Source organism: Ambystoma mexicanum, chromosome 2p (genome assembly GCF_040938575.1).
Source record: "Ambystoma mexicanum isolate Mex_15411 chromosome 2p, UKY_AmexF1_1, whole genome shotgun sequence".
NCBI lineage: Eukaryota > Metazoa > Chordata > Amphibia > Caudata > Ambystomatidae > Ambystoma > Ambystoma mexicanum.
Genome location: NC_090923.1, coordinates 534,433,726 through 534,458,897, shown reverse-complemented (window position 1 = coordinate 534,458,897; position 25,172 = coordinate 534,433,726). Strand labels below are relative to the sequence as shown.

At 43.0% G+C, this 25,172-nt stretch overlaps 1 protein-coding gene across 5 annotated transcripts in view; it reads left to right on the top strand.

Moving 5' to 3' along the window:
* IQSEC1 (IQ motif and Sec7 domain ArfGEF 1) overlaps positions 1-25,172 on the top strand; it is a 3,055,115-nt gene that overhangs the window by 1,366,874 nt on the left and 1,663,069 nt on the right. The window lies entirely within an intron of this gene.

Below are 25,172 nucleotides of genomic sequence, written 5' to 3'. Positions count from 1 at the left end.
ATGGTGAATAAATGTGGTGACAATATAATGTAGAAAGCAGGATGGAAACTAAACAAACCCTTAAAAACAACATGTATGTAATATTGCTTCAATTTAAACTGTACACACACTCATGCAAAATGGCCACTGCTGTAAATAAGCTTTCAGCGGGATGAACTAGTTATGCATAATGGAGCACCTGGCTGGCACCAAGGCCCCTATCTTGCATATATCTTCATTACCTCTGCAAGTGAGCAAAGCTCGCACCAGCCAGAGCTCACAAGGTCTGCTCCTCCTAGTGCATTCCATACAACAGGGGATGGCTCAGTCACAGTGGCCCCCATCCTTGTGATTATTGAATGTTGAACTCACTATTGAGCCAGTTGTTTTGCACTTCATCAACATTGTCTTGCTTAATGGCTTAAGTAGTGTACATCAATATTGGCTTTATTCTAAGTAGATTTTTACCCCCAAAATAAGTGTTTTATATGGTGATAGGGGAAGATAATTGCACATTTGATCTGAAAATAACTAAAGGTGCCTGCTGTTTTCATTGTGGCTAGTTCACAGGCACCATTAATGGTCACATGTGCTAATGCATCAATCTGCCTGCAATTGAAGACACAGATAAGGGACTTTGCTGAATCTAAGACCAGTAAATACGTGATGTGTCATGTGTACATACTCTGTGGCCCTGTGTCGTACTTTCTTTCATGCTAGAGTTGTTCAAGTGGTTGTATATTGAAAGAAAACGATTTATATGGTGAGAGCTCTTATATTTATTAATGACTGCCGCCAAGTTCTCGTACCAATGTCACAGTCGGGTAAGTGTTGAAAGCGAGAGCAGACAAGGGGCCTCATTCCGAGTATGGAGGTAGCCATGGCAAATAGCGCCATGGCTACCTCCAAATCCTGGTCCGTGTGCGGTCTGGGTGAATGGGGACTTACCGGGACATTCCGACCTGTGGGACCCTGTAAGTCCCCATTCAACCAACCATTCCCCATTCCCATTTGAGCCCCCATAGGGCTCAATGGGAATGGGGAAGGTGCTAATTACGGGCCTGCAAATAGCAGGCCCGCTATTAGCACCCTGGTCCCTTAGCGGGACCCGTAAAGGACATGTGGTCAGACCACACGTCCTTTGTGGCTCCCGCTAAGGGACCTCGGAATTGGGCGGTGACCGTTATCCCTTAACGTTATCCCTTACCGCCCAAGTCATAATGAAGCCCTATGACTTCACTACTAGAAATCCATGTGAATTACACAGCAAAGCACGAACCCTCACTGTGCAAGTCTAAATGGAATTTGTCCTATATCAATTAAAATAGGACATCTGCTTTGGAGACATTAAGGTAAAGCCCATCACACTACAGAAAAGGTAAACAAAATAGGCCCGTGGAGGGGTTACAATTAAAATGGGCAATTAGGCTACTTAACACGGTGCCTGGCATCTACTGGGAAGCGTTTGTGGGCAGTAGAAAACGATGCCAGCTGACGATTGCGACGCCCACACTGTTGCGGAAAGGAGGCGTTCAGTGATATTCCCCTTTTTATTAGCATCTAAATGTGGCGAGTTTGAACTATAATTGGCCATAAACAGTGAGAGGACTTTCATGACGGGCACTGAAGGTTCCAGTGAAGTGGAGTTAGGGCAATACATTCAGCAGCCACTTTTATATGCCCGGCCACAAAGCCAAGATTTAGGATCATTTCCTTCAGAAAACAGGAAGATGAAGAAGGGAATTACTGTGTTTACGACGCAATCAATGGATCATCGCATGGAGACGCAGATCATTTGTCCTTGGTGGCAAGAAATATGCATCACATCGTAGAAGTCAATTCTTAAAAACAAATCGTAAAAATGGGTGCTTTGTAATGTTATATTGAGGGATGTGATCATATCTTATATTGGGATATTAAAGAGATCCACTTTAGTACAGAAAAAGGGAGTAGCTATCACTGTACAGAAGAGGCTTCTCTTGAGTGTCATGCAATGTAATACACTTTTTTGGTTCAAAATTACTAAATCCATCAGCATTCCAGAGACGACTGCTGGTGTTGGGATACGTATAGCGTTTGATTGAGGTTGATGGGCTGCCGTTAACTTCAATATCTGAACCGCTGTTTGACATCTGACCTCATAGATATTGGAGGAGGGGCTATGAGTGGGCAACAGCTCTGAACATCTCTGAACAGCTTTGAATGGCCTAGTTTCATCAAAGGTGGGTTCTAGGGTTTGCAAAGCTCTATTTGGCAGATGACATGTGTTCCCCTTAATTTTCATATGTATGACATCATCAGAAGGGACATCTCAGAAAATGGCACCAGAAAGAGTGACACCAGTCTTTGATGCTTGAGTGCATTTTGGGACATTATGTTATAAGAAGTTGCCTTAAATAAGCCAATGTACAAATCATTTCAGGACCTTAGTTAGTATGTATTCCTCTGGTATTTCCACAAAAATACCACGCCACTCGTTGGTTTAGTGGTGTTGATCACTGTTTTTGGTGTCGACGGGACTACATTTGGGGATTTGGCAGCTTTACCATGGTGGTAATTCTTCCCACAGCGAATTCGCCACTTCTATCCTGGAGGTATCTCCTCCTCTTTACCTCCAAACCTGTGATTTTTCCATGTGGTAAAGCAGTGATAACGGAATTGCTAACATCTGGCTGCAACCTTGTCACACACCACCAACTTCATAATAATGAGGCTGTTGGGATGTGCAGTACATGAATGGTAACTATTATTAATAAATGTGAAGCAGTATTATACATGGAGTCTTTCAAACCGCATATTGTAAGAATGACTGTGGGTGGTAATTCCACCTGTGACAATTCTTCAATGTTTTGGAAGTAAAGTGGAGAAGATATCTCTAGCTATTTGCTGAAAGTAACCCTTCCACTTTACCATCAATCTTGGAAGTTGGTGGGGCAGTAAAAGTGGCAGTACATTTTTTTCCATCAAAAAAGTTTTGGTAATGGATTTACTACCACCTATATACTGTACTGCCAAACTCATAATGAGACCACAAGCTTTCCCAGGATCACACATTTTAGCTAATTGTCAAAGCCAGATTTGAACCAAGTCTGCAAATTCGACACTTGGCCAGATATATTCGAAGATCCAATTTGTAACCTGACAAATGTATAAATCATGATAGACGCATGTTAAGGAAAAGTGATGTGAGTGTTGCTTTATCAGTCCCATTATGAAATGAAAACTACAAGTACAGGTACTACAAGTGTTAGAATGCTAACTGATAGGAGCCTAAACATCTCCTCTGCATTATGCACTGTACTTTCAAGATTTAAAAACACATAAAAAATGAAACTGTTTAAAAGGGTCTACCGCTTGTAGTCATTCACTGACACAGACCTGCAGCCCGTTATTATGAATGATGTGAAAACATGCATGTATATATAAATAAACATCTTTTTGCATATTTCAAGAAGGCAGACATCATGATAATAAACTAGAGAGTTGAATTGTGTTGAGAGAAGGCACAGATATATGTAGCTAAAAGTAGCTGTGTGGAGGCTTTCAGATGCAAATGCATCAGTCACTTCTTACAATTCAAATAGTCACATGTGTTAGGAGGACTTGCCCAACTCAGTGGTCACTCCAATTATTATTACACAGAGACATGAGACATGGTATTTTCCTAGCTCCAGAGCTAGGTGTTGTGGCAGCAGTGGCAGGTCATTGTGTGTTTCCTGCATCTTTTTCATGACAACTTGGGTGGCGATTGAGGGGAGCAGCAACTGCAGACACTAATGAGGACAAGGCACTGTCCAGCCAAAAAGGCAGCCATGGCTGGCCCTGTGTCTCATATACCACACTTAGGCTTCTGACTTCTACATGTACGAGTCCCCACAATGTGTACGAAGATGCTGTCTATGTGGCTGTGGTGACAGGCTATCATTTTAGAACCAGTGGAAAGGGGTTCCATTTTGTTAAGGCGACACTCCAGTGATGGCACGTTCCTCCCCTTGTTAGTGGCAATTGGGATAGAAGCAAATGTCAACATTTGGGCTTGTGACCCATTCAGCATTTCAGCTTGCTCATGGAATGTCAACTCTTGGATTGCCAGATGATCTTGTGCATCATGCGATTGATAGTCCTGCATCATAAACAAAGCTTCAATGCCCCACAATAAGCAGCTCCTTCTCTGTATCCTGCCTAGACGCCTGGAAGCCATCTGAAGCATGCACGTTGGCTCCCAGTGGGCCATGTGACTATTAAATCCTTTTGACCACATTCTAGATTCCCAAAGGATCCTGTGCATTATTGTTAGGGAATGGCTAATTTCCCTTACCTACCGAGTCCCTCAACAGCTTTGCTGGATAACTAGGATTTATTTGTTTCACCTGGTAAGAGTGTGAGTCTTTTTCCCACTCTTACATGTGTTCAGCTGTGTAACATTTTCGTGTGTTCATAGACTGTGGAGCCTCACCTACTCCATAGGCATCATCGTTTTACTATGTGTTACACAGCTCCTTCAGTGCAGTGACACAGGGGTGTCTTTTTGACTTCTAAACTCAGACTCCATTTTCTGGGGCTGACTACTGTCTCCCAGAACATGTAAAGTTGCCATTGACTTTATTAGTCTCTTTTAAACCTCACAGACCAAGAACAAACCAATTTAAATATAGTTCTGGAAAGGGTTAATACTTATCCCTTTTTGTCTGTTTCTCTTGGAGCATTGTTTTGCTCCCTTTTCATTAAGACTTGGCTGGTGGCAGTGGTAACTACCTTTTTTTTCCTACCGTGGTTATCTTAAATAGCCCTTGTATTGAATGGCTATCTATGAACTTAATCTATATACAAAAAAGCGTGCCACCATCTAGCAGCAGTGGTTTGACCCAGGAGTGACACACCAGGGGGGTCAAAAGACATATATGTTTACAACAAAGCAAGGTCCTGGTGTATCAAAGGTTGGCCCGTATGGGGTGTGAATAAATTAAAGTTATTCATCCGGTCCCAAAACCTTTATATCTAGTATAATTCATAGATATTGCATGCAGTCAGAAATTAAAGTCATTCCTTCAAAATGAGACATAAACATTATGGAAATTGCAAATTAAAAGCTTTATATCAAAGGAACAGAAAATGATATACAAAAGTAAGGTCTAACATGTAACAGCATGTAAAAACAATGGTTTAAATGGTACATACACGAATTAGGTGTAGAATCATTAAAAAATTGAGAATACGTAATGAAAAAAATTGAACATAAGTTAGTTAACAGTCACAGTTGGTTGACAAATGAACTCTTAACAAGTGAAAGTATGAAATTGAAGAAAATGAAATGAAAAAACAGTAATATTCATCGTAAGCTGTAACCTTATTGAGGAAAACACGTGCCCCTTGTTGTGGGGCAATTGTGAAGAAACAAATAAGTTAATTATTTTTCGTATCCCAAAATCGAAAATTATTATGTATTGGGATTGGGTCTGCCTACGCATCAGGGGGACAAAGTAAAGGAAACAATGCAAAAAAAGGGGGGAGAGAGCTAATGGGTAAGGTGTCCTTGTCCTATGGTTAATTGTTTCAGAAAGGAAGGGATCCTAAATGTTGCACTGTAATGTGATGAACCTTGTGTCCCCTCTGGTTAGCACTGCGTTTCGGCGGTACAGACTCCAAAGAATAATGATCTTCGTATCTGAAAAGAGTACTCCGCCTTCATCAGGGCAATAAGTAGCAGGACCCTGTAATTGTGAGAAAAAGGGGGAGAACCAGTTAGGTGGAAAAAGAGAGATAAACTCTAGTAGTGTTATGCAAAGTTCTAAGGGTAGATGAAGGGTGACAATTATATATCAAAAATCTGCATGCAAACTAGAGTGTCATGCTAGGATATGGGCAGATCAGAGGACATTAGTCTTGTCTGCCTGGGGTCTCATATTACCAAGTCTACATGTTTGTAGGGGTGAGGAGCCTTCAGATCGTGCTGATAGTACACACCCTCCCCAGAAACATAAAAAGATAGTGGTATTGGGTCCCCTTCGGAAGCGCAAATACAAGGGTCTCTGTCTGCCCTGTCGGTCCGGCGGTCCACACGTGGGGGGAGGAGAAGGAAGACAGAGAAACAAAAATAAACAGTTTGAAACTCACCACAAGAGGCTGCCATCGAGTGAGAGTGAAGCCAAGATGGCTATTTAGTATGATGCAGTATCTTTGTAGAGTCCGTGAAGATGGTTATTTATTTTTAATCACGAGAAAAGGTGTTATTGGAAAAATTCGTGATGTTCGTAGGTTCTCGTCATCGGACCGGTGAACCGGCTGAGACCTAGAATGAAAGTATGCCTGGATTAGAAACCGGGGCCCGGGGGGTGTGGAAAAACGGGAAAACCGGAAGGCATCAGATGTCATAAGTATTTTCCTACATATAGGAGCATAGAAGGCACATAACCGGTTATCTATGTAGGTGTCTAGTCTGGCTAAAAGATTTTGTAAAGAACTGTGGCCATAGAGGAGCCATGTGGTAAAACCCACGTAGTTACCTGTATAGGGTAAACAGGAAAAGTCAAATCCAGATGGCATTCATGCAGAGTGAGGGCGAGCGAAGTCGTCCCTGAATGTCTGTCCTCGCTGACATCGGCAACACAAATGCGGGCTGAAGCTATAAAATAGAGGCAAGTAATTGGTTGTCAAGGCAACCGAACTGAGCGTCAAGCCTCGACGTGGAGGGAAAAGTTCCCGCAGGAAGTAGGATGTCCAATAGAAAGCGCCGATCACAGTGAGTGACGGCTACGTCCGGCCAATGGTATGGTCAGAGGCCGGGGAGTGTCAAAAGGCGGAGCCACAGTGGGTTGTCAAATATGCTCTTATGCCAAGAAACGAGTGATTGTAGGTGTGTTCCAGTTGTCTGCAGTCCCCGCGGGTGCCCAGAAATGATTCTGTCCCGTGTTCGAGGACCAAAAATGGGGCCGGCTGTTGGACACGTGAGTGTTCATGGGTAACACCGTGTGTCCCTGTGAATACATGGAAAATGGATGTCTGTGCCTGTAAGCCCGATTTCTGGGAAATGAAGGGAGAATGTGGGGGTGAGGGGTGGTGGGGCGGGAGGAAAGGGGAGTGCAACCAGTGCATCTCGGAAAGTGATGTGAAAGTGAAGCGGAGTTATAGTGTGGCCCACGGTGTGTGGTAGAAGGAAGAAAGAATAGAGAGAGGGAGGGGGAGTTAGTTTGTTGTATTTAGAATGGAGATTGTTCATTCAATCCGTGTTCCAAAGAATCCAATCTATAGATCCATCTTTTTTCAAGTTCCAACAGTCTGGTCTGTATGTTCTGACCTGTATTGATCCGGTCCAAAACCCACCAAAAGATGTCATCAGGTGTATGGTGGTTGGCCAGAAAGTGAGAGACTAGTGGGGAAGTAGTATTCTTACATCGGATTCTCGATCGATGTTCAGAGATGCGGGTTCCCACGCTACGTGTGGTTTGTCCCACATATCGAAGCCCACAAGGGCATTCGATGCAGTAAATGTCAGATAATCTGACTAACTGCAAGACTAATCAAGCCATTTACTGCATCGAATGCCCTTGTGGGCTTCGATATGTGGGACAAACCACACGTAGCGTGGGTACCCGCATCTCTGAACATCGATCGAGAATCCGATGTAAGAATACTACTTCCCCACTAGTCTCTCACTTTCTGGCCAACCACCATACACCTGATGACATCTTTTGGTGGGTTTTGGACCGGATCAATACAGGTCAGAACATACAGACCAGACTGTTGGAACTTGAAAAAAGATGGATCTATAGATTGGATTCTTTGGAACACGGATTGAATGAACAATCTCCATTCTAAATACAACAAACTAACTCCCCCTCCCTCTCTCTATTCTTTCTTCCTTCTACCACACACCGTGGGCCACACTATAACTCCGCTTCACTTTCACATCACTTTCCGAGATGCACTGGTTGCACTCCCCTTTCCTCCCGCCCCACCACCCCTCACCCCCACATTCTCCCTTCATTTCCCAGAAATCGGGCTTACAGGCACAGACATCCATTTTCCATGTATTCACAGGGACACACGGTGTTACCCATGAACACTCACGTGTCCAACAGCCGGCCCCATTTTTGGTCCTCGAACACGGGACAGAATCATTTCTGGGCACCCGCGGGGACTGCAGACAACTGGAACACACCTACAATCACTCGTTTCTTGGCATAAGAGCATATTTGACAACCCACTGTGGCTCCGCCTTTTGACACTCCCCGGCCTCTGACCATACCATTGGCCGGACGTAGCCGTCACTCACTGTGATCGGCGCTTTCTATTGGACATCCTACTTCCTGCAGGAACTTTTCCCTCCACGTCGAGGCTTGACGCTCAGTTCGGTTGCCTTGACAACCAATTACTTGCCTCTATTTTATAGCTTCAGCCCGCATTTGTGTTGCCGATGTCAGCGAGGACAGACATTCAGGGACGACTTCGCTCGCCCTCACTCTGCATGAATGCCATCTGGATTTGACTTTTCCTGTTTACCCTATACAGGTAACTACGTGGGTTTTACCACATGGCTCCTCTATGGCCACAGTTCTTTACAAAATCTTTTAGCCAGACTAGACACCTACATAGATAACCGGTTATGTGCCTTCTATGCTCCTATATGTAGGAAAATACTTATGACATCTGATGCCTTCCGGTTTTCCCGTTTTTCCACACCCCCCGGGCCCCGGTTTCTAATCCAGGCATACTTTCATTCTAGGTCTCAGCCGGTTCACCGGTCCGATGACGAGAACCTACGAACATCACGAATTTTTCCAATAACACCTTTTCTCGTGATTCAAAATAAATAACCATCTTCACGGACTCTACAAAGATACTGCATCATACTAAATAGCCATCTTGGCTTCACTCTCACTCGATGGCAGCCTCTTGTGGTGAGTTTCAAACTGTTTATTTTTGTTTCTCTGTCTTCCTTCTCCTCCCCCCACGTGTGGACCGCCGGACCGACAGGGCAGACAGAGACCCTTGTATTTGCGCTTCCGAAGGGGACCCAATACCACTATCTTTTTATGTTTCCGGGGAGGGTGTGTACTATCAGCACGATCTGAAGGCTCCTCACCCCTACAAACATGTAGACTTGGTAATATGAGACCCCAGGCAGACAAGACTAATGTCCTCTGATCTGCCCATATCCTAGCATGACACTCTAGTTTGCATGCAGATTTTTGATATATAATTGTCACCCTTCATCTACCCTTAGAACTTTGCATAACACTACTAGAGTTTATCTCTCTTTTTCCACCTAACTGGTTCTCCCCCTTTTTCTCACAATTACAGGGTCCTGCTACTTATTTCCCTGATGAAGGCGGAGTACTCTTTTCAGATACGAAGATCATTATTCTTTGGAGTCTGTACCGCCGAAACGCAGTGCTAACCAGAGGGGACACAAGGTTCATCACATTACAGTGCAACATTTAGGATCCCTTCCTTTCTGAAACAATTAACCATAGGACAAGGACACCTTACCCATTAGCTCTCTCCCCCCTTTTTTTGCATTGTTTCCTTTACTTTGTCCCCCTGATGCGTAGGCAGACCCAATCCCAATACATAATAATTTTCGATTTTGGGATACGAAAAATAATTAACTTATTTGTTTCTTCACAATTGCCCCACAACAAGGGGCACGTGTTTTCCTCAATAAGGTTACAGCTTACGATGAATATTACTGTTTTTTCATTTCATTTTCTTCAATTTCATACTTTCACTTGTTAAGAGTTCATTTGTCAACCAACTGTGACTGTTAACTAACTTATGTTCAATTTTTTTCATTACGTATTCTCAATTTTTTAATGATTCTACACCTAATTCGTGTATGTACCATTTAAACCATTGTTTTTACATGCTGTTACATGTTAGACCTTACTTTTGTATATCATTTTCTGTTCCTTTGATATAAAGCTTTTAATTTGCAATTTCCATAATGTTTATGTCTCATTTTGAAGGAATGACTTTAATTTCTGACTGCATGCAATATCTATGAATTATACTAGATATAAAGGTTTTGGGACCGGATGAATAACTTTAATTTATTCACACCCCATACGGGCCAACCTTTGATACACCAGGACCTTGCTTTGTTGTAAACATATATATCTATGAACTTAAACCTGCTAGGTCATATATGTTTTTATACGGTTCCGGCTGGGTTTATTTGCTTTTTGTAAAAGTCTTTCTCGTATTTTACTCTGTGCGCCAAACCAGGTTTGGTTCCTTTGTTCGCCGTCCTTTCGCAGGCTTCTGCACAGAACAGAAGCCCTCCTTAGGCGCCTGTATGTCTGGGGGGGACAGGATGTGAGGGAGGGGTTTAGGACTCCCTGCACAGGGTCTCCTTGGAGACCCATCTCACACTCTGCTCTGATTGGCTGTGGTGACTGTCCCGACGGGACAGCCACCCTGCTGTGTGATTGACAGCCAGGCTGTGAATGGGGGGAAAGCTACATAAAAAGCAGGTCTCTGGTGCTGGAAAAGCAGAGTCGCCACTGGAACGAGAGAACCAAAGAGGAGCTGACAGAAGAGGACCCCTACCACGACTGAACCGCCCTGTGAAGCCCTGCTGCAGGTCTGAATCTTCATACTCCAACGACAGGAAAGATATGCAAGGAATCTTCTCCCCTTGAGCTGGTGGGAACAACCAGTTTACCAAACTGCTGGCCAGGCCTCCCTTCTCTGGTCGAATTTGCTGTACAGAGCTACAGTGAACCGGATAGCCAGGAGGAACGGAACCTGCTTGCGTTTTAAGGAGTGCACCTTTTATTCGTTGCTTTGCTCTGCTGCTGGTTTCTTCCCTGGGCAGTCCAGGACCCTCCACTCTTCCTACTTCGTGTCAGTCTGACAATCGCTTCAGGAACCGTGAGCCTGCAGAACCTGCCAGTAACGTCCGTCTCAGCTACAGCCTTCTTCTCCATTTAAGGTACTGTTCAAATCTGGTTGTTCGTTTCATCCAGCCACGGTGAAAGCGTGTGAAACCTTTTGCCAATCCGAGGGCTTGACCTTCTCCATTCTCTACACTAACTTTTCTGCCGACCAACTTCATCCTGAACTCTTGGCAAAGACTTAACCGCAAACTACCCTGAACTGTGTGATCTTGAGTAAAGACTTTGGTCCCTTGACTTTTGACCACGCCCCTTTCATTTGATTTCCTCACTGTATTTCCTTTTTCTAGATTTCTGTGCTTACTTACTTGTTGGTACTGCTCAATTCTTGTCTAACTTTGTCTTTCCCTCTCTTTTAAATTGCTGGAGTGCCATTGGGCTCACACTTCATTTTGAGCCTAACTTGTCCAGAATCTGTTGAGTGCGGTGTAGTGTATTAAGAGTGTGATTTTGCAACTGCTTTACTTTAGTGAAATGTTTTACAACTGATGTGTAAACAAATGTATATTCTTTTACTCAGAAACCTTGAGTCAGTGTTTGTTTGAATCATAATAATTGCTGCCCTATATGTAACTATTGATACTGCTCACTTACTCTTGAGATAAATCGGGCTGCTCAGCCATTGCTGCCACTTTACTCTGTAGTACAGGCTTGTACCAAAGGTAAATTTGTACTGTCACTTGTAGTCCTAATTGTGTGTGCTGTTCCCAAAGGGCACTGCATATAATTCTGCCTAACAATCATCCACGGGTCAAATTTCACCAATAAAGCTCCCTGGGCTTACAACCCTGCCTGCATACTGCCTGGAAGTCTAGAAGCCATCTTGAGCACTCTGATTAGCTTCATTCGTTTCAGCCTCTCTGGGGTGCCCAGACCAGGCATCTGTGACTAAGGACCACAATAAACAAAGGGCAAATCCCTGTTTGAACCTGCTAGGGCTGGAAAGGGCCAGAACTATGCTGTGCTCACCTTTTGACTGACTCCTTCTCCCACATATAGGGACACGTCAATGCAGTAATTATCTATTCACTGTGGGGCTGCTGCTAACTCTCAGGCCCTTTATATTCACCATTGCTTTGTGCCTGTTAGCTGTCCTTTGGTTACCTATAGACCATTCTAGCCAAACTCCACTCCTTCTCCTTCCCAAACAACCTTTCCCCCCTTACATTTCCACTTTTCCACCTACCCTCCCCCTTCTGGGCTGCACCGTTCTTTCACTTACATCTTATACTGCTTATATATTTCTTCAGCCTTTCATCATGCACCTTGAATTCACTCCCTTCCCATACGTTTCTCCTCCCCTTCTCTGGTATCTGTCAGCTACAAATTGCTCTAACCTCTAACTCACTCTCGTCCCTCCCCATCACCCTCCTCTCTCCCTGCACCCACACCCTCAAACCCAACATTTCTGTTCTCCCAGAGTTTCCAACCTAATCTATCCCCCTCACCTACCGCACAACACCTGCTGCTCTCCCTCACCGCATATGACTCTTTCACTTGGCCTCTGGAGTTATCAATACCTTTCCAACAAGTCTTTCAACAACACTTACCACTTTGACTCTGACCACGCTGTACGTTCACTTCTTGCTGTCACAGAGACCTGAAAATCTCATTACTCTGCAAAACTAGCTGCTGGCGAACGTTGATGCTGCTACCCTCTTCCACTCTTACCAAGATTATCACTAAAGCCCACACCACTGTCCTCTGCCACACTCTGCCATCACCTCTCCCTCCTTTGAATATGCCACTATTCAACTCCTCGCTCCTATTTCTCTCACGGTTCGGGCTCTCATTCAACCCCCCAGTCATCTCAAATCTTTCTTCCCTGACCTTCTCCGTAGGTCACTGCCCGCTGACACCCCATGGACATCCAGGGGAACATCAACCTACCTAAGCACTTCGCAGCCACCTGTATTGAACTTAAACTTAACTCCCGTCTATCGGATCACACCTTCTACCCCATCCCAGTTCTTCAAAAGAATACAGGATACTCAATATAAAATCATGCCTGTGAATTATCTGAAATGAATGCAAGCTTGAATGCACAGGAAGTTCCCTGGGTGTAGGTGTCTGTAGGGAGTGGCTGTAAATGGAGTTACTTTCACTGATCCTGGTCATTAATGCAGTCCATTTGTCTGGCTACTTTAACTACTTCAGATGGTACTGAAAGGCCTCACTTCCCATCCTCTTGTCGTCTTTTAAATGCCATAGATGTACAAAGAAATCTAGCCTAGCATTTCACTTGTACACCTGGGTGGTCTCGCATAGCTCTCAAGTTTCCTCGACCCTTGTGCGAGATGGCAATCTAGTCCTGTTTTTTCCACATTTGGATTCCAGGACTCGTAGTTGTTTCTTTCCCATTTGAAATTTAGGAAAACTACAAGCCTCAGAATTCCAAGCAAAGCGAGGGCTGGATGGCCTTCTCACGCATGGCCATGGGAAACTTGGACTGTCTCAGGATTTGAAGAGAGCCTGATACTACTTGCATGGTACACAGTATTACAATATAACCTTCCTGCATGTTAGGTACTTGTCTGTAAGCTGTTTTAAAGAACACTTATGAGTGCAATTTTAACTATAGGCTTATCTGTTCTCCGCTGCACAGCTCTCTAATAATCAGCTGCCGTTTTGAAGGCGTGGCCTTTGGAACTGGACCATATGCACAGACTCAGTGGTGATGACATTTAAACAACAATTTTGACTTTATGGGTCCTCCTTGATCACCGAGCACCACCTTAAATATATGTATGTTATGAACTTGCGCATTCACATCATTGATAACTTCTCCTATAAGAATTTATGTCACGTTGCCAAGTCCCCCCATGGAGTGTTGTCAGTCCACATTAGACAAAAAACGACCTGCAAGCCTACATTTTTCAAAACAAATGCAAAAGCTCTGGAAAGCTTCAGGCATAGGCTGAGAGCATTCCTAGTGAACACATGAGGATAGGTCTCGGGAGGATAGCTCAGGGGCAACGTGCTCACCTTGGAAGCAAGACGACATGGAGCAACACAGGTTCGATCCCTGGGTTCGCGCTTAGCAACCTCTGGTTATTACGCGCTTATAAATAATCATAGCATGAAGCATGAAGCCACCCGTGACTCTCAAGCAACTGTTTACTCTCAAAGTTGTTCCACATCTTATAAGTGAAATATTATCAACACAGTCAGAAAACTATTCTAGGAGTAGCTTTTCAGCTGCAAAAATTCATCATATTTGCAGCATTTCTATTGCTAAATATCATCCAAACAATAAAACGGAGAGAACTCCAGCTCTGAGTATCACTCCACTTAACTCCAGCTCTGAGTATCACTCCACTTACTGCTCATCAGAAAATGATAGCTCAGTCCAGACATGAGCAAGGCACTCAGCACACTAACATAAAACGTAAGGTGCCAGATAAACTTTGCAAAACGGAAAACGACTTAAGTGTTTACCAATCCAAGTGAAATATTTCAGCCCATAGATTTGGACAATACCAATGTTCTCCCCTCCCAAAATAAAATGGAAATTCTTGGTATGTGTTTCATTCTAACGAGCATGCTTTGCTGCAAAGGGCATGGTGGAGCATACACTTGCCTTGACCCCTAGGATGGGGTCTTGAAGAGCGGGTTCACCTCCCTAACCTCATAGGGAGAGGCTCCTCCTTGGGAAGAAGAGGTGAATACCTGTGATTCGACTCACTGGACAAAACGGGGATAGGGAGATTGGTAGAGGGGAAGTGATATCATAGTGCTTTCTTGGTTTTGAAAATGGTGAGAAGGAAGTCAGCGGAAAGGTAATGAACAGAAAGTCACCAATGAGGGTCACCGGACGATCCATCAAATGGATGTTGAGCAACACAGATAGTCTGGTGAGGCCACCATGAAAATCACGTAGGACTGCCTGCCAATACTCTATTTTTACTAATGGTAGTACAACATTGGCTAACCTTGGTGTAGTCGGATTAGAATGATTGTCATTTTCTCAGCCCAAGAGTCACTAAACTATCAGAGGTCCCTGTCTGACAGGAAATCACCCAATGTTCAAGTTATTAAATAGAACTACATTTATTTAATTGTGACAGTTTAAAATTGAACCAAAAATTCGAAATCAGCATTCCTCTTTTGCACCCCATTGGAAATGCATACGTGAAATATGCTCAAACGCTCCAAACAACTGTTCAATTGCTGTATGAAGTTTTAATTCAATTAACAATTGTCACAAAATAAAAATGTTTTGGCCAATTGCACTGCTTCAACATATCTGGGCAAATTATTCCAATTTGTCATTTCACATATGGTATCCAAGGAATAAACATTACACGCATGTCAACATTATGATAGACATGCCTCAATCGAATTCCCTTTGCCTAACAAGTGTTTCACTTTAAGAGGACATCAGTTATCGCCCCTCCCAGTGAGCTACTTGAGACGCTAGACATAGCTCCTTAACGAAAACCATAAAATCACTCATAAATAAACTAATTTGAGAAGAATGACCTTTCCTGTGTAAGCAAAACAAAAAGGAGACAGACATCAAAAAAGAAAATAAATTATTACTGTTGGAAAATCCCTTAAAAGTTTGCAAGCTCTGCTCTTTGAATTGGGCTTGTACATACATCTATAATGCTAATGCAATATGCATAATATTGTCCCGTTAGGTTAATGTTACAAAACATGAAATAATAGCTGGGCTTAGTTGACACCTTCTCACCAATAGTGTTGTCTGTTGGATGTATTTGACTTTTACATTTTTTTCAATTGGTATTCTTAGCAAATGATAACTTCCCTCAAAAATGCACCATTTTGCCTAATGTGTTGCTCACCGTTATAGTAATTAAACGATCTCCATTTAACATGGATTCCTTCCGTTGCTGATTTGCGTTTAATGTTGGTCAATCTAAGTAAAAAAACAAAATTGTTTCACTTTCTAAGAGTGAGCTCAATAGTTCAGGAGGCGGTATTAACCCCACGTGAAACCAACACAGGTGTTTACCTTAGGTTTACTGATTCACATTTCCTTGCTTGAGTATTAGGCCACTCGCTCATCCCAATGCAGTCCTGCCCCATCAGGCTTCTGTAAAGCATGGGTAGTAGAGCGTAGGTCGTATAGCTCAGTGGCAATGCGCTCGTCCTGAACGCAAGATGTCGCAGAGCAGCACAGGCTCAAATCTCGGGCCCGCACTTAGAAATCTCTTTGGTATTGAGCGTGTTATAAATAACCAATTATAATTATGAATCAAGCAAGTTCATCAATGGTAATTCTCTCATGCAATGCTGTCTTCTAGGGTAATGGGTTTGATTTTCCAATCGCTTACCTGTTATCTTCGTAGGTGTCCCCTAAGCACCGATTTCAGCATGTCTCATCAGAAACTCGTGCCATTTTGGAACTTCAATATATAGTCTCGCCATTGACAACAACAAAGGACTACCTCTTCTATGTAGTGGCCTCACCTGCCCACCATCTTGGAGTGGCCCATTTCTCTAATATTCTTATTATCTTTGTCTCAAAAATCTTGTTAGATGTAAGTCTGGAGTCTTGCAAGACCCACAAACTATAAATTGGTAGTGCCACATGAATATTTTAAGTGGTCCAACATATCCCACAACATTTTTAATGTCTGTAACCCTATATTAGTGCTGAACCCACTGACTTGAGTCAGTGCCACTGCCATAGTTACATGTTGTCCATGGATAATCTGAATGGCCTGATAATGCCTGCATTCATGTCCTCCTACTAAATAAATTAAGTTTCAATAATAGAAATTCCCATACACTTGTGGACTTTGTTAATTCTTATAAAACACTCAAGAGGCTTGCTTACAATCCCTTTGTTTCAATTGTTCACCAGAAAGGCATGTAGCTCACGATCCGAATTTCGTCCAGAAATAACAGTTCTAAAGAAAAAAAATGTTTTGGCTTCATGCTGTCACAAAATTCCTTCACAATCACCTCCCCTTTCATTCTGTTCAATCTTCTTGGTGCCAAAAAAAAAGGATTCCATATGGATTATCTTGCTTGTGTTGAGTCTGCTAGTGTACGGCCAAAGGATATTTGTCATTCTGTATCTTCACTGCTCTTATTTATTAATTTAGAACTTGTAAAGCGTGTACTAATGCCCAGCGGCGTCTAGGCGCTAGGGGAGGCAGTACAACAAGAAGAGCAGTACAGTAGGAAGTAGGGCCAGGTGGCAGATCAGAACAGATGAACTTTGTTACACACACAGGCAATCGCATATATCACATACAAACTGTCACAATGAATGTACTCATTGATTTTCATCCTTCTATTGTTAACATCAGAAAAAGTGGTGCAGTCAGCCACGAATTTACAATAATTGCAGTTAGCACATTTGAAAAAAAACCTTTCGATTTGGTGGGTAACCATTGCAATCTGGAGATACCTCAGGGCTAATGAGTTGCCTATGGTTGGAGTTTTCGTAAAGACCAACTTAGGTACATTGTTAATAAATGGAAGCAAGATTATAACATAGATATTGCATTAGCGCGAGTGTACACTGTCAGGATCCTGTTGAACTTTGCACATTTTAAATTGAACTTAAAAGATCAAAACATCTGTATCGTGGGAGAGGAGTGGCGTATACAGCCAGAGCGAGCGGGGGAGGGCCAAATGTCATGCGAAAAGAGGAGTGTTAATATTATGTAGATAAGCAGTAAATGTCAGGCAACAGTAAAATAGTACCTTGGGTTAATGTGGATTCTTTGAGGAATCCTCGTCTAAACAGAGCAAATCAGGGTTAGTAACAAGTGGATATTTAACTCAGAAAATTCCCACTTACCCCTTCATCCGGCTCCTCGTCACAGTCCTTACATCTATGAGGCATCGCTTCCCCTGACAGACCTTCCAAACCACCCGTCCCTACATCAACAAGGAAGATCTCCAAGGACGGTGTTAGGTCAAATGATCTTTTTTCTGAAGGGTAAAAAGACAGATTTACAAAGACCGCTCCGTGACCGCAATGAGCGGTCTTTCTAAATAGAACTGTCAGCCCCTGCACCGCACACAACTGTGCGCAGGAGCTGACAGGCACGGCGAGACTGAGAGGACGAGCTGAGGGAGTCAGAGGTAAGTGTATGTGTAGTGTGTGTGAGTGTGTCTGGGCCTCATTACGAGTCTGGAAGTAGCCTTGATTGCCTTAATAAGGGCATGGCTGCCTCCAAACTCGGGTCCGGGTTCCCTGAATGGGGAATTACTGGGCCATTCCGACCTAGAAGGGCCCGGTATTTCCCCATTCAGGGAACCCGGATCATCCCGGTCTGACCAGACGTCCAGAGCGGGACCTTTGAGGGAACCTCGTAATGAGGAGATATGGGTTTAACGGCACCTGCACCTTTACCGGCGCCGTTAAACCCATTCCACCAGGGTCGTAATGACGCTCTCTGTGTGTTAGTGTGAGAAAACGTGTGTGCATGCAGAGGGGGTGGCAGGGAGAAAAGGGGGAGATTTAGGAGTGAAACCCTCCCGTATAAAGAAAAAACTGTGGTGATGCCCCTTTCGCATTTCCTGGGGGGTTCGCACAAAATCGACTGAAAATAATTGGCCTTTTTGAATTGCGGCCTTCAGGAAATTGACATAGAACCCCAAGGACTGCTCTAGTCCTTCCTCCATGTTGATATCCATTTGCTGCTTTTCTTTACTCGTCCTACTAGTTCCCTATATCCCCTACCCTCGACTTGGTGATCCCAAGTCCTCTGTAAAATGCTGGCAGCGTTGGAGGGAATATGGGACTGTGACGACAAAGATCTAGATTCGGAGCAATGAGGATTACCGTAAGCAACAGAATAAATAGACTGGTTCAAAAAAAAGTTAGCAAAAATGTTGCCACAGTATTTTGGAGTGTTGGGGAAGGGAAGGGAATGAGACTCATGGGGAATGTAATAAACAGTACCTTTACCTAATAAAACGTCATGCTACGGTTTACGTGCCAACTGCCCTAATGGGGAAGGCAGCAGAGGGGAGTCGTGTTTAAATGGTAAACCTCCCCAGCATCTCTTCTCTGCAACCTACTCTACTTGTGAGTGGCTTCTGTACATAACGCTCTTGTTTATTGCCCTCATCGACACCTTTCACCACTATTTTGGCCCCGGTTTATCTCTGATACTCGGCCAATACACAGTCTATTTTTTTGCCACTAATTGCCTGCATGTCATTGAGCAGGATTTGAATTACATGCACCTGCATGTCCGGTTCACAACACACACGTGGTTACACTACTCGCAGACACATAAGCATTCAGATGCTGCTCATTGCCAGGACGTTGGTGGACCCGAAGTCCCCCATACTTTTATATTATGAATGCAAATATACATTGTAAGTGAAGGACTGTGGTTTGCTGGTGGAGGAGGGGCAGCGGTAAACTGTTTTTGCAGTACTACCTTTCTTGCACCCTTCACTCACAGTGCAATTTGCTACAAAAAAAAAACTATTGCAAAAGAAAGACATTACATGTTCAGTACACGGCTGTTGCACAACGTGGGAACAGTTGGGGTGACTTGGGAAAAGGAGTATTTCAGGAGGGACATGTGCAGGCATATGAGCAATGTGTGCTCGGGTGCCCCCATTAATTGTATTGCTTAAAGCGCTGACCTAGCACAGTTGAGGCCTGTGTGTCAGCATGTGCTGCCAATGGAATTAGTACTTGGTTAGGCAATTAGTTCCAATGCATGCAAAGACAAAAAGCAATAAGACAAGACAAATACCAGTTGATAGTAAATGTAAAATGATTTCAGCAAATAGAATTTTAATTAGCAATCCTGATCATAAGTCAACAATGCATATTCAGCGATATTGCCACTCACAGAACTTAATTGGATGCAAATATCACTTGCAACTATCTGCTTCCATTACCTCTGAAGTCAATAAAATAAGCACCATTGAATTTGGTAATGATAACACCTTATATTAAAAGCAGCAAGAAACAATTCAGTCTGTGCTGTGTACATTAAGACTGGTTAATATACCCTCGTCTTTCTTATTTTAACTATCGTTTCGTAACAGAGGTATGATTGATAACGTCTGCTGTGAGATATGTAAGAAAACAGATAAAAGATTTCAATCAGTTATTGACAATCCAGTCTTTCATCCCCATAAAGTCAATACAAATAGTGCCACTGATTTTGGTAAAAGGAGCATCTGCTCTTTAAAGCAGCAGCGACTTATGAGATTCCATGCTGACTTTCAATCTGTGACCTGCAGGTTGACCGATAACGTTGTTGTGGCGATTAACCTACTGTGCTATGTTACAGGTTCCATTTTCATTTATCAGCTAAAACTAAATGTTGAACTCGGAGGACCAACTGATTGCACCTGGGACCTTTGTGGATGAAAGTGACACGTTCTGTGGCATATCTAGGCTGAGGCCAACAAATATCGCTTCCACTTTTAAGGCCAGACTTGTCAAAACCTGCAAATCTTAGTAAATCTAATTCCTCGGGTTGCTCATATCCCAAAAACAGATTTCTTTTATCTTAAGCTTTTAAGAGCAATGATCCCTCTGCTTTCTTTTTCCCATCGAGTCCATGCATGCAATCGTGGCTTTCATCTGTTACAGTATGGACTTTTGCAGCGTATCTATCTCGGTTTGCCATATTCCATACTCAGGCTGTGGGAAAATGCAGCGACATGGCTCCTGCTGATGTCATCACGCAGGGACCGGTTCACTCCTGTCTTGCGGTAATGCATTGGCTGCCAGTACACCAGCGTATTATCTTCATAATCCACTATGATTTTTATGATCCTAGTCCCATGTCTATTAGTCAGGAACTCCTTCAGCACCAACCCATCTTTGCTCAATATTCTTCTCGAGCACTCCTGTTACTGTAACCCCAGTTATACTTTAATGGAGGAGCATGGAGGGTAGGCCCTTCTCTGCCAAGCAACAACTTTGGGAAAAGTTCTGACATGTGCATTACGAGCCACCCAGAACCACCCCATCTTTTGAAGACACGTTGAAGCAATCTTGGTCTGTGGCACCCGCCTCCAAATAGTCCAGGGGGATTTTTATTGCGTGTTTGGTGGGAGCGGCCTGTACCCCTTGGGTATGATGGAACCCGCTGGCTGTCCTTTCATGGCTGCAAGTAAGAGGTTGGCTGGAGATAATCAGTCACCTGGTGAGATTATTGCGGCATCAATTGGACCTCCCTGGATCTGGACACCCCCTGCACCGGTGGCGAGCCATAGAGGTTCAATAGTGGCAAGAGGTACAGGCTATCCCCAATGAAGAGTGATACAATGGGTCCTGCATGACAAAGCCCACCTGCAGCCTTGCAGCTCACTGACTGGACACACTGGGACATATTCTGCGGGCCGTACTGGGATTTATGGGCCCTGAAGACCAAGTTAAAGACCCACGCGCAGGTATAGAAGTTTAAATCTCCTGGTATGGCGAGAGGGTGAGGTTTATATAGATATTAGAACCCACATCACTCTTCAATATATATGGTTATATAGAAGTATGTAGCTGTTGTTAGTACAAAAATCTGCATGGGTGGTTGTGGCTGACGGTATTCTCCACACTGCTGCTAGTCTTGGAATGCAGCATTCAAAACAATCTGCAGGCTATACAAGTCCTCTTAGCCTGCAGATTGTCCAATGAGAGTGCTCTCTTAGCCTTCCAAGGGTTATAATTAAGTTGTATAGATGCAGTCCAAAGGATATACCAGGAGTTATGGGCACTGAAGACTGTGGTTAAAGGGCCGAGCACAGCGATGGTTATTAACAAGGTGTACAGGCCCAAAACTCCTGATAGGGCCCAGGGGTGTGGTCTAAAAAGCTTTTGTAACTTGAGTCACTAGTCAATAAATATAGTGTATATGTAAGTAAATAGATGTTATCAGTACGAAAATTCACCTGGAAAGTTGTGCGGAATTGGCTATGGGTGGTCACCACACTGCTTGTAGCCTTGGAATGTAGCATTGAAATAATCTGCAGGCTATACCAATTGTCATAGCTTGCAGATTGTCCAAAGAGAATGCTCTCTTTGGGTTATAATGAAGCCTTGTAGTCGAAGCTGGGTGCTATAGCAGGGGTTCTGGGCTCTGAAATCAAGGTTAAAAGACAGAGCACTGCAAGGGCGTTTAATGTGGCATAGGGCACCATAACTCTGCAAGATATATTTCAGTCAATTTATGATTCTTACATCAAGCAGTGCGCCTGACATAAGGCCCCCTACTTATACATTTATGCCCCATAATTCTGGGCAAGAAAACAGGCAGTCTTCTCAAAAATCGAATTTATGTAAACCAAATCAAAGGTTAAATCAAGATAAAGGTGGTCTTCTGCATTATGCAGGGGAAGCCCCAAAATATTACTCAATTCCAGACAGCCTATGCACAAAAAACGCAAATGCCCTGTTTGCATCAATGTAAACAATGTTATTTAATCCCAGGCTGCTTTTCTATAACAACAAAATTGACCTGCCTGCTTCAATCTCACTATTTCTCACATGAATGCACTGTGGCTCCTTCTATGATTGTTTCTATCTAAGTGACACAATGTACATCAATGATAGCATTGCCTCTTATCTTTTCACATGTAATATACAGCAGTCACAATGACCACTTGTCATTAACAATTACAAAATTCTTAAAAAGACTTGCTTTTCTCCAATATAAAAACAAGTGTGCATGATATGATATGGTAACACACCTGTACACAAGTGTTTCAGAGAAAGGTTACTTTGACAAATGACCCTCATTTATTTATAATTCTTGTACCATCGTGCCTCATGCCCATAGGCCTCAGGGCACGCACAGACAATCAACGAAACAGACGAATAGTACAAGTAGGTTAAAAACAATGTGAAAAGATAAAACGGAGGCAGAACTCATAGGTCAGTGCAGGGAGAGCTCCAAAGACAGAGGGCAATCCTAATCAGGCGGCAGGTTGAAGACAAACTTTTTTTTTTAGTTCCTTCTTAAACCTCAATGGCCTCTCAGCAGCTCTGAGACTGAGAGCTAGCAGGTTCGGAGCACTGGGACCTTGGGCATTGAAACTGCGCCCACCGGCCTTCACCAGCCTAAATCTGGGTTGCACCAGTTTGAGAAGGTGTTGGGATCTAAGAGAATGGGCAGGAACATGTAGTGGAAGATGCACCATAAGGTACTCGGGGCTGTATTTGCCACACATTTGTGTGTTAGAGTGAGAATTTTGTGTCTGATTTTTAGTTAAACTAGTAGTTTAACTGGTATGACAGAATGCGAGCAGGTGCTGAGCACACTGTTCCAGTAATCAAGGAGGGTATTAATAAGGACTGAGGGCAGGGTTGCTAGATTCTCTTGGGTAAGAAAAGGCCGGATGTTACACAGGAGCTTATCAAACATATGACAAGAGGATCTAATGAAAGCCACATGTTGACTCAAAGAAAGTTCAGTGTCCAAGACTACACCGAGAATCTTAACCTTCTTGGCCACTGGAATCGACGTGCCCAAGATTAGAACATTTTTATACTCTGCAGGGAGCGACTTCAACTTTGAGCCGGAAGTGACAATTAGGAGCTCTGTTTTGCTTGCATTCAGGGCAAGAGAATTAACGGCCATCCAGAGATGAATAGACTCGTTGATGGCATTAAGATTAGCTAAATCCTCAAGGTATGAACACGAAAGGTTTACAATAACCTGAGTATCATCCGCATAATATGCGACCTGGACACACCGTCTAACAAGAAGTTGCAAAAATAGGATCATGTAGACGTTGAAAAATGTAGGAGAAATACATGACCCCTGTGGGAGTGGGTTTGGAGGAAATCTCACATGCATTGACCCTTGAGTTTCTATACATATACATATATTCATCTCACTTGACCTTCTTTTAAGACCGTGTGGTTGTAAAATTCTAAACTACTTGCATGCAATTCTATATAGTCTAAAATGAATTGGATCAAACCTCTGCAGGTTTGAGTTTGGAGACTAGCACTATCAATAAAAGCACACCACATATTAGTGCACCCACACCACGCAGAAAAATGTATTTAGGAATTTGAATTAAAGAGGGATAAAGACTCCTTCACTTGCACTTCACAAAACAATGGGATTCACATTGGCATCATTTTCTTTGGGGAGGGAAGTGGCCTACTCATGTACCTTCTCTTTCCCAATATAATATTGACATGTCTATGGCTACCTTATATTGTAGATCATGCCTTGTCACTCCATCCGGCTTCAAAGACACTTCACATTTACATTGGGGATTTCTATATATATACTTAGTTCAAAAGGTGCTTTAAATTAAACACCCCCAATCTTCATTGGATGTTTATGAATTCAGAGCTTGTGATCAGCAAAATGGTGGGGGCACATCACTCTTCATGCTTGTCGATAGCAATTTTGCTTTTAGCCCACAATGTCTGATAAGAGTATGCTAATTCAATGAAACCAAATCATTGAGATCTATATGTGAGGAAGCAAGCAGAGACATTTTATATTATTATTTTTTCATGATGTATCTTGGTGTCAAACTAAAGAGAAGTCTTAAATCTATACAACATAGTTGGTATCATTTTTTCATTGGGATGTTATGAATAGCTTTCAATTTTACATTTTATGATAATGTCACACTTTGTGCACTTCTTTAACTCATAAAATGAAATCCATTGAGCTGACATAAGACATTCCCACAAATTATATCTTCTCAATTTCCACAAGGGGGGATCGTTGCTCCAGCACAGTTATACCAGTCTTGTTAATGGTTTCTTCAAATCCAGACCTGTCCTCATGCGTGCATTTGCTGAAGTTTGCAGTTCATGCAGACCTGGATCAAACTGCCAGATAAGAATCTCCTGTCTGAGCAAGGTTCTGTCTTAGTTAAAATACCTTTTAGAATGTTTTAATGTCCAATTCTGCTCCCGCAGGAGTTCCCGTATAGGTTGGGGCTGTCCTCTGGTGGATCTAAGTTCACATGTAGTTAACTCACTGTCAAGCTGTATTGAATACAGTGCTATTTAAATCAACTAATGGTTCCTTTTTTCTTTATTTATAATTGTATCTTTTTTACATTCAGCATTATTTCACATGATTTAAATGAATTACATTGCAAGATACAATCCACTTATCATTTAGTTGTGTTCCATTGGAAAGCGTGTACCATGTTCATTCAGAAATCACAAGTGCATTAACATGGCCTCTGAAAGCATGGCATCTTCTTATTAAATCACACCAGGATTTATCTCTATCTTCCCATCTTAGTTTATTTCTTGGAATGCAAGCTGCATTATTTAGTTAGCTAAGTAGTCTTTCTCACCAATTCGGGCCTCCTTGCACTTTTAAAGATAGAATTCCACTATTTTCGGGTGCCTCCTTC